Consider the following 12920-nt stretch of genomic DNA (forward strand, 5'->3'; position numbering starts at 1 on the left):
CCATGCCCTGATGTTTCGCTGGCTAATTACATGTACGCTTTTTGACACGCAAGGAGCAAAAAACCAAAACATTTTCCGAGACGAAACGTCTTAGCAGTGCTTAGCAATGCAGCCTGGAAACGGCAGCATCGCAATGCTCACATCTCCTCCTGCGCACCCGAAAAAGGGAGACGAGCAAGACGTTAAACAGCTACCGTGTCTCAAAGAAAAGGAAGGCAGTTCTGTGTTGACATGTTTAAATGGAGGCTCGGCTTTCAAGGCAAGGCATGAAGTGAAATACGGACAATTATCGGAGAAAGACAGTCCGACAGATAGGCAGGCTTCTGGGATAGCAGCACGCTTAGAAGCCCAGCCTATTTCCGCAGGAAAATGCAGGAAACCTGCTCTTCACACCTGAAAGATGTATGTAAATTCCTGGCTGATATATCATCAAGAGACAGTCTGTAATTCTGACATCAGCTGTGCTTTTTTGCACGCCTGGGACAGTCTGTATGACGAACTGCTATGCTAGCAAAATGCAATCCTCTACTTCCTTTCACCCAGGTACATTCCCCCACCCCCCTTGAAGCATTCATCAAAGATGAATTGTAGTGGCTGAATGTGAGTCTCGAGCCAGGAAGTCCTTGACTTCAAATGTCTCATCTACCATGAACTCATTAAGCTGCAGCCTGGTCAAGTGGCTGTGTCACCTGGTTGTTCAGCTTTGATGGGTAGCTGCTGAGCTGATGCTGGAAGTTTAACAAACTGAAGGAGGTTTAACAAACTGAAGGGCATTATCCTCTTCTTCTTTTTTAAAAAAATATTTTATTTACATCTCGCCTTTCTCCCAATGCAGGACCCAAGGCGTCTGACAGCAGAAATTGAAACAGATACAAGAAAAAGCACACTGTATGGATATTTAAAAGCAATTCAGTGAGTGATTCTATTAAAAACAAGGATGAAAACTATTTAAAAGCATTGCTTTCCTCCAAAGACCTGTTTCTTCTTAAACTATGGAATTGGTTTAAATTGTTTTATATATAATGTTTTCTTTCTATGCTCCTCCTGATCGAAACATGCAAATGGGGACAGATATACCCCTTCTTTAAGTCATTTACATACTGCCTTCTCTCTTGTATATTATTTACTACAAAGCTTGATGACTAAGCTCTTTAGCGACGAAACGTCTGATTACTGGAACAATATCTGAGTGCTGAACCACTGATATATTGCAGAAAAACTCTTTATTTACTATGTTTGCAATCATTTAAGATAAAACCTGTTTGGGAAAGAAACTACTTTTGCCATTTTTATGGATGTTTCTTGTTTGTTTACAGAGAGTTGCCTTGGTTATATTATCTTGGGTCTATTGAGCTGCTCACACAAGGAATCATTAGCTCTTCCTGTTTCATCATCCCCACAATATAGCTTTAACCTTGTATTTTTCTAGAGACATTTTTTAAAAAATAATTTTTATTAAATTTTCAGTTTTACAATTCCAAATAAACATTTTGCAAACATTAAAATACTCAATGACTTCCCTTCTTCTCTTTCCGTGGTTCGTTTTACGTTATCTACATCCCTGCATATTTTATTTTAACCATTCAAATCTGTTTCCCACTTTTACATCCATCAAAAATTATTTACTCTGTTGAATTTATCTTAATGCTGCCAGTGTTTTCAGCTGTATATAGTTATTTTCCATATATTCAATCAATGTTTTCCAGCCCTTTTTAAATGTAGGTTCCACTTGCTCTCTTATTCTACATGTTAAATCTGCAAGTTGGGCATATTCTGTCAACTTAAGTTGCCAATCCTCTTTAGTCAGGACCTCGCTCGTTTTCCATTTTGGGGTTAACAAAACACGGGCCGCAGTTGTTGCATACATAAATAACCTTTGCTGACACCTAGAAATTTCCATCTGGGTTATCCCTAACCAAAAGGACTCTGACTTTCGAGGGGAAAGTGGTTTTGAACATTTTTTTACAATAGGAGAACAGTCCAATTGGAGAACAGTCTTTACCAAAGGTGTCATGGGCTTTGAAGATGCTCAAACTCAGGAAAAAAAGGGAGAAATGTGCTAAGAGGAAGGCACATTTGGCAAACCATTGCCATAATCAACTCTCACCTTTGTCCCCACTGTGGAAGGACTTGTGGATCCAGAATAGGCCTCCACAGTCACGTATGGACTCACTGTTAAGACCGTGTTCATGGAAGACAATTTCTTTTTTCCTTTTTTTTTATAAAAATGATATTTATTAAGGTTTCAAAAGAAAAGAAAGATTACATAGATAAAAAAGAAAAGAGAAAAAGAGAAAAAAGAGAAAAAATACAAAAAACAAAATACAGAAAAAAGATAAAAAACACTTAAAAACAAATCAATCTTTCCATACCTTACATTTCATTTCCTTGCTTCCCTGACATCCTCTCACCTCTCTTTTTTGTATTCCAGTTCAATTGGTTAATTCAGCAATTCCTTTCCCTCTTTGTTTTTGTCTTAATCCTTTAACTTAATATATTATAACTTTAGATTCTCACCTGTTAACAATCCATTTTTACATACACCTTTATAACATTGCTGCTAAAACCACTTAACTTCATTCTGACATCATTCTAACATTCATTAATTTTGCAGTATTTCTGTAAATAGTCTTTAATTTTCTTCTAATCTTCTTCCACCGACTCTTCTCCCTGGTCTCGGATTCTGCCAGTCATTTCTGCCAGTTCCATATAGTCCATCACCTTCATCTGCCATTCTTCCAGAGTGGGTAAATCTTGTGTCTTCCAATACTTTGCAATAAGTATTCTTGCTGCTGTTGTGGCATACATAAAGAAAGTTCTGTCCTTCTTTGGCACCAATTGGCCGACTATGCCCAGGAGAAAGGCCTCTGGTTTCTTCAAGAAGGTATATTTAAATACCTTTTTCATTTCATTATAGATCATCTCCCAGAAAGCCTTAATCCTTGGGCATGTCCACCAAAGGTGAAAGAATGTACCTTCAGTTTCTTTACATTTCCAACATTTATTATCGGGCAAATGGTAGATTTTTGCAAGCTTGACTGGTGTCATGTACCACCTGTATCTCATTTTCATAATATTCTCTCTTAAGGCATTACATGCCGTAAATTTCATACCTGTGGTCCATAACTGTTCCCAGTCAGCGAACATAATGTTGTGTCCAACGTCTTGTGCCCATTTAATCATAGCCGATTTCACCGTTTCATCCTGAGTGTTCCATTTCAGCAGCAAGTTATACATTCTTGACAAATTCTTAGTTTTGGGTTCTAACAGTTCTGTTTCTAATTTTGATTTTTCCACCTGGAAGCCAATTTTCTTATCCAAATTGTATGCCTCCATTATCTGATAATAATGAAGCCAATCTCGCACTTTGTTTTTTAGTTTCTCAAAACTCTGCAGTTTCAATCTATCTCCCTCTTGTTCCAGAATTTCCCAATATTTCGGCCATTTGGCCTCCATATTGAGCTTTTTCTGAGCTTTCGCTTCCATCGGTGACAGCCACCTTGGGGTTTTATTTTCCAATAGATCCTTATATCTTATCCAGACATTAAACAACGCTTTCCTGACAATATGATTTTTGAATGCTTTATGTGCTTTGACCTTATCATACCACAAATATGCATGCCATCCAAATACATTATTAAAACCTTCTAAGTCCAAAATGTCTGTGTTTTCAAGAAGCAGCCATTCTTTCAGCCAGCAAAAAGCTGCTGATTCATAATAAAGTTTAAGGTCTGGCAGGGCAAATCCACCTCTTTCCTTTGCATCCGTTAGTATTTTAAATTTTATTCTAGGCTTCTTGCCCTGCCAGACAAATCTAGAAATATCTCTCTGCCACTTCTTGAAGCAATCCATTTTGTCCAAAATTTGCAATGTTTGAAACAAAAACAACATTCTAGGCAATACATTCATTTTTATCACAGCAATACGGCCTAGCAGTGAAAGCTTCAAATTTGACCAAATTTCTAAGTCTTTTTTCACTTCAGCCCAACATTTTTCATAATTGTCTTTATATAAATTCCCATTTTTAGCTGTCATGTTGATCCCCAGGTATTTCACTTTCTTAACCACTGTTAAACCTGTCTCATTCTGAAACCTCTCTCTCTCACTCACTGTTAAGTTTTTCTCTAAGACCTTTGTTTTTAGCTTATTCAGTTTAAATCCTGCAACCTGACCAAATTCTTGAATCAGTTCCAAAACCCTTTTAGTGCTAGATTCTGGCTCCTGTAATGTCAATACTAGGTCATCTGCGAATGCTCTCAATTTGTACTGTTTAGCTCCGACTTGTATACCTTTAACCAATTGGTCCCTTCTAATCATATTTAGCAGGACCTCCAGGACTGATGTAAAAAGCAATGGGGAAATTGGGCAACCTTGTCGTGTCCCTTTTTCTATCTTAAATTCCTCCGTCACCACGTTATTTACAATTAATTTAGCCTTTTGTTCTGAGTAAATTGCACTTATACCGTTTTCAAAGCCTTGGCCTACCCCCATCACCTGTAGGTTCTTCTTCATGAAACTCCAAGAAATGTTGTCAAAAGCTTTCTCCGCGTCCACAAATATCAAAACTGCCTTAGTATTTATATTCACTTGTAATTTTTCTAAAATATTGATTATGTTTCTCACATTATCAGACAAATGTCTACCCGGGAGAAAGCCTGCTTGATCTTTATGTATGTCTTCCACTAGCACTCTTTTTAGTCTTTTAGCCAAAATATCTGCGAAAATTTTATAATCCACATTGAGCAGTGATATGGGGCGGTAGTTCTTAAGCTGCGTCTTTTCAGTTTCTGTTTTCGGTACAAGTGTAATATACGCTTCTTTCCACGACTCTGGTGCCCTTTTCCCATCCATTATTTCATTGCAGACTTCCTTTAAAGGTTGTACTAACCATTCTTTTAAAGATCTGTAATATCTAGAAGTCAGTCCATCCGGTCCTGGAGATTTACCTAATTGCATATTCTGAATGGCACCTTCTACCTCCTGTTCAGTTATTTTATAGTTCAGCATTAATTTATTTTCTTGAGAGATTTTTTGTAATCCATTTATTTTCAAAAATTGGTCTACGACAATTTCTTTCTGTGGCCCTTGTGTATATAGTTGTTTAAAGTACCCCTGGAAACAGTTTCTAATCTCAACTGGGTTCTGTATATTCCTTCCTTCCACTTCTAAATTTGTAACAGTATTTAGTTTTTGTCTTTTTTTCATTTGCCAAGCCAACAATTTCCCACATTTATTAGCCGACTCAAATGTCTTTTGTCTCATTTGTTTAATTTTCCATTCTATCTCCTGGTTCATCATTTTCATGTATTGTACTTGATGTAACTTTATTTCTCTCAAAATCTCTTGCGACTTTGGTTTTGCTCTCAATTCCTTTTCACTTTCCTTTATTTTCTCCAATATTTTATCCTTCTTCTCATTTTGGATTCTCTTCTTTATTGCATTCTGTTGTATCAAGAACCCTCTCATAACAGCTTTGCTTGCGTCCCAGATTACTCTTTTTTCGACATTGGTGTTCAAATTTATCTCAAAATAGTCTCTCAAGGTTTTTTGGGCCTTCTTAATCACTTCTTCATCTCTAAATAAGGTGTCATTCATCCTCCATCTGAAGGAGCCAGTTGGTGTTAGTTTCATCTCCAACTTCACAGCATTGTGGTCGGAGCAGGTTTTTGGGCAAATTTCCACTTTTCTTGTCTTTGGTGCCATTCCTCTAGTTACCCATATTTGGTCAATTCTTGTCCATGTCAGTTTGGCTTCAGAGAAGAAGGTTCCCTCTCTGGCCAAGGGATTCTTTGTTCTCCAAATATCAACTAAGTCCAAGTTGTCTGTCATCTCAAAAAAGGTTTTTGGTAGTCTGCCATCCTTAGTGACTATCTGTCTTTGTGCCTTGTCCATATGTGTAGTTACCACTCCATTCATATCTCCCATCAAAATCACGTTATAGTCCAAATAGTCCATCAAGGTCTCATGCAACTTTTTAAAAAATTCAGATTTCCCCTCATTTGGTGCATAAACTACTACTATTAAAAATTTCTCTCCTTGTATTTGAATTTCAATTGCCACAAATCTTCCTTGGTCATCTTTAAAGATAAATTTCGGTAATAGTCTCTCCTTTGCATAAATCACTACTCCTCTTTTTTTAACTTTATCCGATGAAATAAACTCCTGGCCCAGTCTTTTATTGATCAATACTTTCCTGTGTAACCTTGTTACATGTGTTTCCTGTAAACAAATCAAGTCCAATTGTTCCTTTTTTAGTAAATGAAACACAGTTTTCCTTTTCTGAGGGGAGTTGAGACCATTACAATTCCAACTTAATAGTTGCAGAGCCATGATGTAGTTACTTTACTTCTCCTCCAACTGCGCCAAGTGCCTGTTCCTCTTCAGTCGGTGGTATCACCTTCTCCAGGCAGTCTTTTAATTCAAAAGGTAGTCTTGGTATGTCTAAAATTCCTCTTTCCAGTACTCTTAACTCTTCTCCAGCTTCTTTCTGCAGGTCTTCTCCGTGGTCTCTCAAAAATCTTTCTTTGTCGTCCACTGATCTTATTTTTATCTTTCTTCCTTTGAAGCTAAATGATAGGCCTTGGGGGAATTTCCACCTAAAGATGATTCTGTTACTTCTCAGCAGGGCAACCAAATCTCTATAATTGGACCTAAGGTCCAAAAGATATTTCGGAATGTCTTTAAATATCTCCACTTTTGACTGATGTATTTCCAAAGTCTTCTGGAAGTGCAGACTCAAGATTTTGTCTCTCTCCTCTTTTGTTCGGAGGGTGATCAAACAGTCTCTCACCCTGTTCTTCTTCCCTCCTCTTCCAAACCTGAAAGCACTCACTATCTTAAAGTTTTCCTTCTCCAAATCTGGGTTCCAAAAGTCTACAAATTCCTGCGTAAGAAAGTCAGTCAGGTTGTCTTTCTCAAGTTCAGGTACGGCCCTGATCCTCAAATTCGTTTGTTTCTCCTTCAATTCAATCATAGACAATATTGACCTGTGGTCTTCAAGTTGCTTATGTATCGGTGGTATCTTCTCTTCTACAGCAACTGCTATTTCCTTTGCTTCTTCAGCTGTTTTTCGAGTCAAAGTAGATTCCTGTAGCAATTTCTCAATAGTTTCTGTGTTAGTATTTACCTTCTGTCCCAAATTGTTAATACTTGTGGTATTTTGATCAATTTTTTTTTTTTTTATATAATCTTTATTAATTTTCCAAATAAGATTACATTAAGAATCAAAGCTCAGGAACATAGAAACATACATCCAAAAAAAAAAGAAAAAAAAGGAAAAAGAAAAAGAGGTTCACCTCTTTACACTTATTTTCAGTAACTTCTTTTCAGGACTTCCCCACGTCTCCTCCTATTGTTTCCCAACTCCAGTTTATTTATTCTAGCAAGTTTTTCCCCTAAACATCCTGTACCTTATTTTATTAAAATTACTTAACCCTAGTTTGATTAAATTCATTTTAATTATAAAATTATACTTTAATTCATTTGTTGTGCTAGCATTTTATTAACGTATACCCCTTAATCCTCTGTATAAGAGTAAAAGAACAGAAAAAAGATATAAGCATGTTTCTAAAAAAGAAAAGAAGATACCTTTCCTAAAATTGCCACCCTTTCCCCCCCACGGATTCCCCATTCTTATAAAATATTCTTTATTCTATAAAAATTAAAAGGTAGAAAACAAAACAAAAAAAAACTTCAACCCCCTTCGGACTGTTAAGTCCCACCCTTCTCCCCCGGCTTCAATCCTTAATCAAAGTACATTTAGTCCATCTTTCTAGCCTGGTGATCTCACGTCCGAGGCGCGCAAGTCTCTCACAGTTCCTTTCAGCCGATTCCTTCGAAAGTCTCTCATGCTTAACTCCCAGGATCGAAGACTTATTTTCTCAATGTTGGCGATGATTCTTTCAGTTAAACCTGTTTGCTTGTGTCCCATATTCCAACATTGTTTCATAAATCTATATGTCCCAAGTAGTCCTGTTTTCACCTTAGTCAGTTTAGATTTCTTCTTAGCAGATCTTGGTCTCTCCTCTCCTTTATGTGGTGTCTCAGCCTTCCCTTCCTTCAGCTCCTTTTGCTTGGCAGGTGTCTTTTCCTCCTCAATCTTGGGTTCTTTCCCTTGTCCAGCTGCCTGTGTTTCAAACGATGAGTCCCTTTCCAAGTCAGTTAGTGTATTTTCAGATAGCTTCGGGTCTGGTGGGCTCATAGACAAAACAAGGCCTTTCTCATTCCTCTGTATCAAATTTCCCACAAGAGAGATCAGCTCTTTCAAACCAGCACGTATTTCCTGTATTCCTTGTTTTAGTTCCATTCTTGCAATGTCCAAGAGTCCCCTCTAGAGGGATTCTGGTTTTAATGATCTTTCCCTCTCCGATCCAAAAGTCAGACTTGTTTGTGTCGATCTTTCCTTATTTGTAATAATTTGTAGCAATTTAATCGGTTAAAGTTTCAATTTTCAGTTCTTTCAACTTTGACAGCTAATTTGACAGCTGTCAAAAGTATCTATGTCTCAGCAGGCTCTTAGCTCGGATTGCTCCCGGGCTTGAGTAGGGTGATACTTAATTTCAAACAAAATAATCTCTTGTCCTCCAGCACCTTAGCTTAGGTCTTTTAAATCCGTGAGGTCTGTATTTTTTATCCAATCTCACAAGTTTTCCCGCAACTTTAGTTGTCAAATCCTTGCTTGCACTGTTAACAATATGGAGGAGGCGGACTTCCCTTTTTTTTCATCTCCTCCGTTCGTACCAAATCCAATCCGAAAAATTTATAATCCAATTTTCAAATTACTCACGGGTTGTTGCTCTTAGTTTTGAGTCCAAATTTAGCAGGAAGAAGTTAGCGCTGACTGAAGAATGGCATGCGGCTTCGCTCGGCAGGGGTAGCAGAAGACTCACAGCACCACGCCGCTCCCAGGCACCCGATCCTTAGCCTTTAAAAAGGCTCTCTCACGGGTCGGGGGGGCGCTTACGATGCCCGCCGAGTCACCATGTCCACGTACCCCGTGTACGTGGTTTGTGAGGGTCCCCGTGTCGCCGGCACGGTAAGACCCGATCCCCTGCTGAGCCGATTCCCTCCGGAGCTCGGAGGGAATCCGCCATTAGACAGACGCGCCAACCCGGAAGTCTTGTATTTTGATCAATTTTAACTGATGCTTCAGCTACTTGTTTACTTAGTTTTTCCAGAGATTCATTAATTTTGCCTAGTGCCTGGGCTAAAACATCTTCGGATGCCATTCCTTTGGGTTTAGGTTGTACTAATGCAGCCCCTGTTGATGAGCCAGAAGGGCCAGATGTTGATGCTCTTCGCTGCAGCCCAACGTCTGTACGAAATAATCTACCAGACCTCGTTGTTTTTTCCTGAAGCAAATCTATTTTCTCTTTTCTATTTGCCATAACAGTCTAGATAAGGCCCAAGGTCAGTCCCACGACCAGAATTTGTTTTGAAGTGGAAAATTCCCCTGGCCCAGTTGTTATTGTAACAATCTCAAACTTCCTCTAGGGGGACACCATGGAAGACCATTTCACTCGGCTACGAGTGATAGCCACAGAAGAAGTTACATGTGAGACCTGAAAATGCAAGACAGGGAAGAAGACTATGTTTCCTGTCTTGCCATTTTGGAACAATAGAAAAGCCCTGCTGAATCAGACGAATGGCCCATCTAGTCTAGCATCACATTCTCACAGATGCCTGTGGGAAACTCAAAAGCAGAACTTGAGCATAACAGCTCTGTCTACAATTGTGATCCTCAGAAACTCGCATTCAGAGGCATACTGGCTTTGATAGTGGAGACAGAGCATAGCCATTGGGATAACTGTTATTTGCCTGGAGCATCACAAATAACAGATTTATTTTTAAAAAAATATATAATAATAACATATGTTTTGGCAAAGGCCATATGTTGACTGTTGAAAAATCAAAGTATTCCCAGCTCACTGAATTGTCCTAGTTAAACATTTACTTATCATGTTTCAATAAACCCTCACATGTATTCATCTTCTCCACCTTGTCTATACTCTGCCCTGCTTGTAGCACATTTTTCCTGTGGTTGCTCATGAGGGTCAGCTATAAATAAGGCAAACTGGCTTCATCTGACACTCCTAAGGGAAGGAAATATTTTCTCTCTCTTTCTTCCATTTCCCTCACACCACTGAAAACACACACATGCGCACACTTAGATTTACAAAAACACAATTTATGTGCAGCGTTTAAGAACAGAGCTGGTATCTGTGCTGAAAGAATGGGGGGGAAATGGGGCAATAGGAATAAATATCAATGCATTTGCAGATGACATGGATTAATTTCATCATTTTCAAGGCCCTCTGCAATGTGCTCAGAAACTAGAAAAAGGCACTAACTCCTCTGTATTAAAAGTTTTAAGACTGAAAGCTTTGATCAACAGCTTAATCCACTAAATCTTAAATTGATTAATTCACAGAGGCCAATTTTACTTGGTGAGATTGTCAATTATGAGCTACTCTGGTTCCCAAAACATAAAGTCCAAATGGAACCCCTCCCTCCTCAACATTTGTGCTAAATAGTTAATAATAAATAGTTTCTATAATAATAAACTATATAAGGAAAAAATTGTTGAGTCACCCATAAATTGTGCCCAATGGTCTCATTCTGTCCAATTACTGGGCTAGCCCTTCATAATAGGGTTTATTTAATATTAAAAATGCTGTTTCAGTTTTGATGTTTTGTAACTGGATGAAAACAAAATGTGAGGTTTTCTTTCCACAAAGGAGTGATGGTGTCTGATTGTACATACACCTTACACTTTTCCCCAGTTCTCAAAAATGACAACTGTATCAAGGTTTTGGCAATCTGCAAATTTATTTTTATGCAGGCTTATTAATTGCTTATTCTATTGAAGGACAGACTCAATCCCATAAAACGTCTCTGCATGGTGTGCAGGTGACAGGAAAGGAAATAAGTTTCTACTATAGTCCCCTTTTCTGGAAAATGGCTGAGGGTAGGTATGTGGAGAAAATAAACTATTTCTGATTACAGAAGTTGCAGATTTCATTTCATTTCATTTCATTTCATTTATTTATTGAATTTATATACCGCCCTATACCTGGAGGTCTCAGGGCAGTTCACAGGGCAGTTCATAGAACAAAATAAAAATATAAAACAAAATATATAATCAAAATAAAAACAACAACCCAATAACCCCCTCCCCCCCAAAAAAACACATGTTAAAAGGGTGTTGGATGTAAATCAGGTCAACCAAAGGCCTGGTTAAAAAGGAACGCTATCGCCTGGCACCTAAAGGTGTACAATGAAGGTGCCAGGTGAACTTCCCTGGGGAGAGCATTTCACAGACGGGGAGCCACTGCAGAGAAGGCCCATTCTTGTATTGCCACCCTTCAGACATCAAAGGGAGAGGCACACAAAGGAGGACCTCAGAAGATGATCTCAGGGTCCAGGTAGGTTCATATGGAAAGAGGCGGTCCTTGAGGTATTGTGATCCTGAGCCGTTTAAGGCTTTATAGGTCAAAACCAGCACTTTGCATTGGACCTGAAAACTAATTGGTAGCTAGTGCAGTCGGACCAGGATTGGTGTAATATATCAATAATATCAGACGAGCCCTCTTGGAGTAGACCAAAAGTCCAACCAGCCCTGCAGCTATTACCCCAGAGTGACCAATTGGATATCTATAGGACGTTCACCAGCAAGACATGAAGACAATAGTCTTCTTCTGCTGTTGCTGTCCAGCAATGCTATTCAATTACCTCTGATCCCATCCTTCATGACCGGTATGCTTAGCCTTCACGAATTTGTCTAATCTGTGAAAGCCCTGTTGGGACCAAGCCAAATGTGACACTTAATGTATGCCAGTTTCAGCTTTTCTTGTGCATGCAACACAATTTACAGTGGTTAAACGCTAATTGCTGCAACTAAGGAAAACAGAATCAGAGCACAGAGAGGGGGATGTAACCATTTTGTCCAGTGTTGTGGCCTTGAGGAAAATCCCACTCTGAAATTTCTTTTGTGCGTGTGTATAATTTTATTAAATTTTCTGTTTTACAATTTAGAATATTCATTTAAACAACCTTAAAATGTCAATGACTTTCCTTCTTCTCTTTCCATGATTCATTTTGCATATCATAAATCCCGGCACATTTTACATAAACTAAACCATTCAGTATTCCATTATTACATCCATCAAAACTTGTTTACACTGTTGAATTTATCTTAGTGCTGTCAGCGTTTTCAAGTGCACACAATTTCCCCCCATATATTCAATAGACATTTCCCAATCTTCTTTAAACATATGTTCTTCTTGTTCTCTTATTCTATATGTTAGGTCTGCAAGCTGCGCATATTCCATTGGTTTAATAGATAATCCCTCTTCTAAAGGTAATGTTTGCTTTGAATGGTGGAATTCTGCCATTGGCTCTAGACTGGTGAACATTGTTGCATCTTGTGGTAAGAAATTCCATAGTTCACGTGCTGTATATTGAAGTACTTAATTTTGTCCTGAATTCTCCAATATTCAGCTTTTCTGGATGGCCCCAAAATCTAGTATTATGAGAGAGAGAGAGAGAGAGAGAGAGAGAGAGAAGCTTCTCTGCTTTCACTGTACCATGAGCAGTTCTAATCCTGTCCTCCACTTTCTTTCTAAATTGCAATACCCCAACCTTTGAAACCTTTCCTCATAAGGGGGTTGCTATGGTCCATGCCAAAATATTTTTGAACAGATAGTAACCAGAACTGTACACACAGTATGCAAAGAGCTGTTACACCACCAATTTGTCCAAAGGCATTATGATATGGGCTGTTTCTGAAAGCACTTTCCCACACAGTCTCAGTAACAATTGCATCTTCATCACAAAACTGAACAGTGTGAATACTTGCTGCTTAGTTGTTTTGGAAGAAACCACAAATCACCACATTTTAAATGCAAGGTACCGTGATGCCT

The 12920-nt window shown here is 38.5% G+C and overlaps 1 long non-coding RNA gene across 1 annotated transcript; it reads left to right on the forward strand.

Annotated features, from left to right (window-relative positions):
* The first annotated feature begins 216 nt into the window (after positions 1–216).
* LOC308477013 lies at positions 217–957 on the forward strand. Its single transcript, XR_013986343.1, has 2 exons — positions 217–402; positions 836–957. It is a non-coding gene; the product is annotated as an uncharacterized lncRNA (long non-coding RNA).
* The last annotated feature ends 11963 nt before the right edge of the window (positions 958–12920 follow it).

Source organism: Podarcis pityusensis (assembly GCF_964106645.2).
Source record: "Podarcis pityusensis genome assembly, chromosome: 5".
NCBI classification, from domain to species: Eukaryota; Metazoa; Chordata; class Lepidosauria; order Squamata; family Lacertidae; genus Podarcis; species Podarcis pityusensis.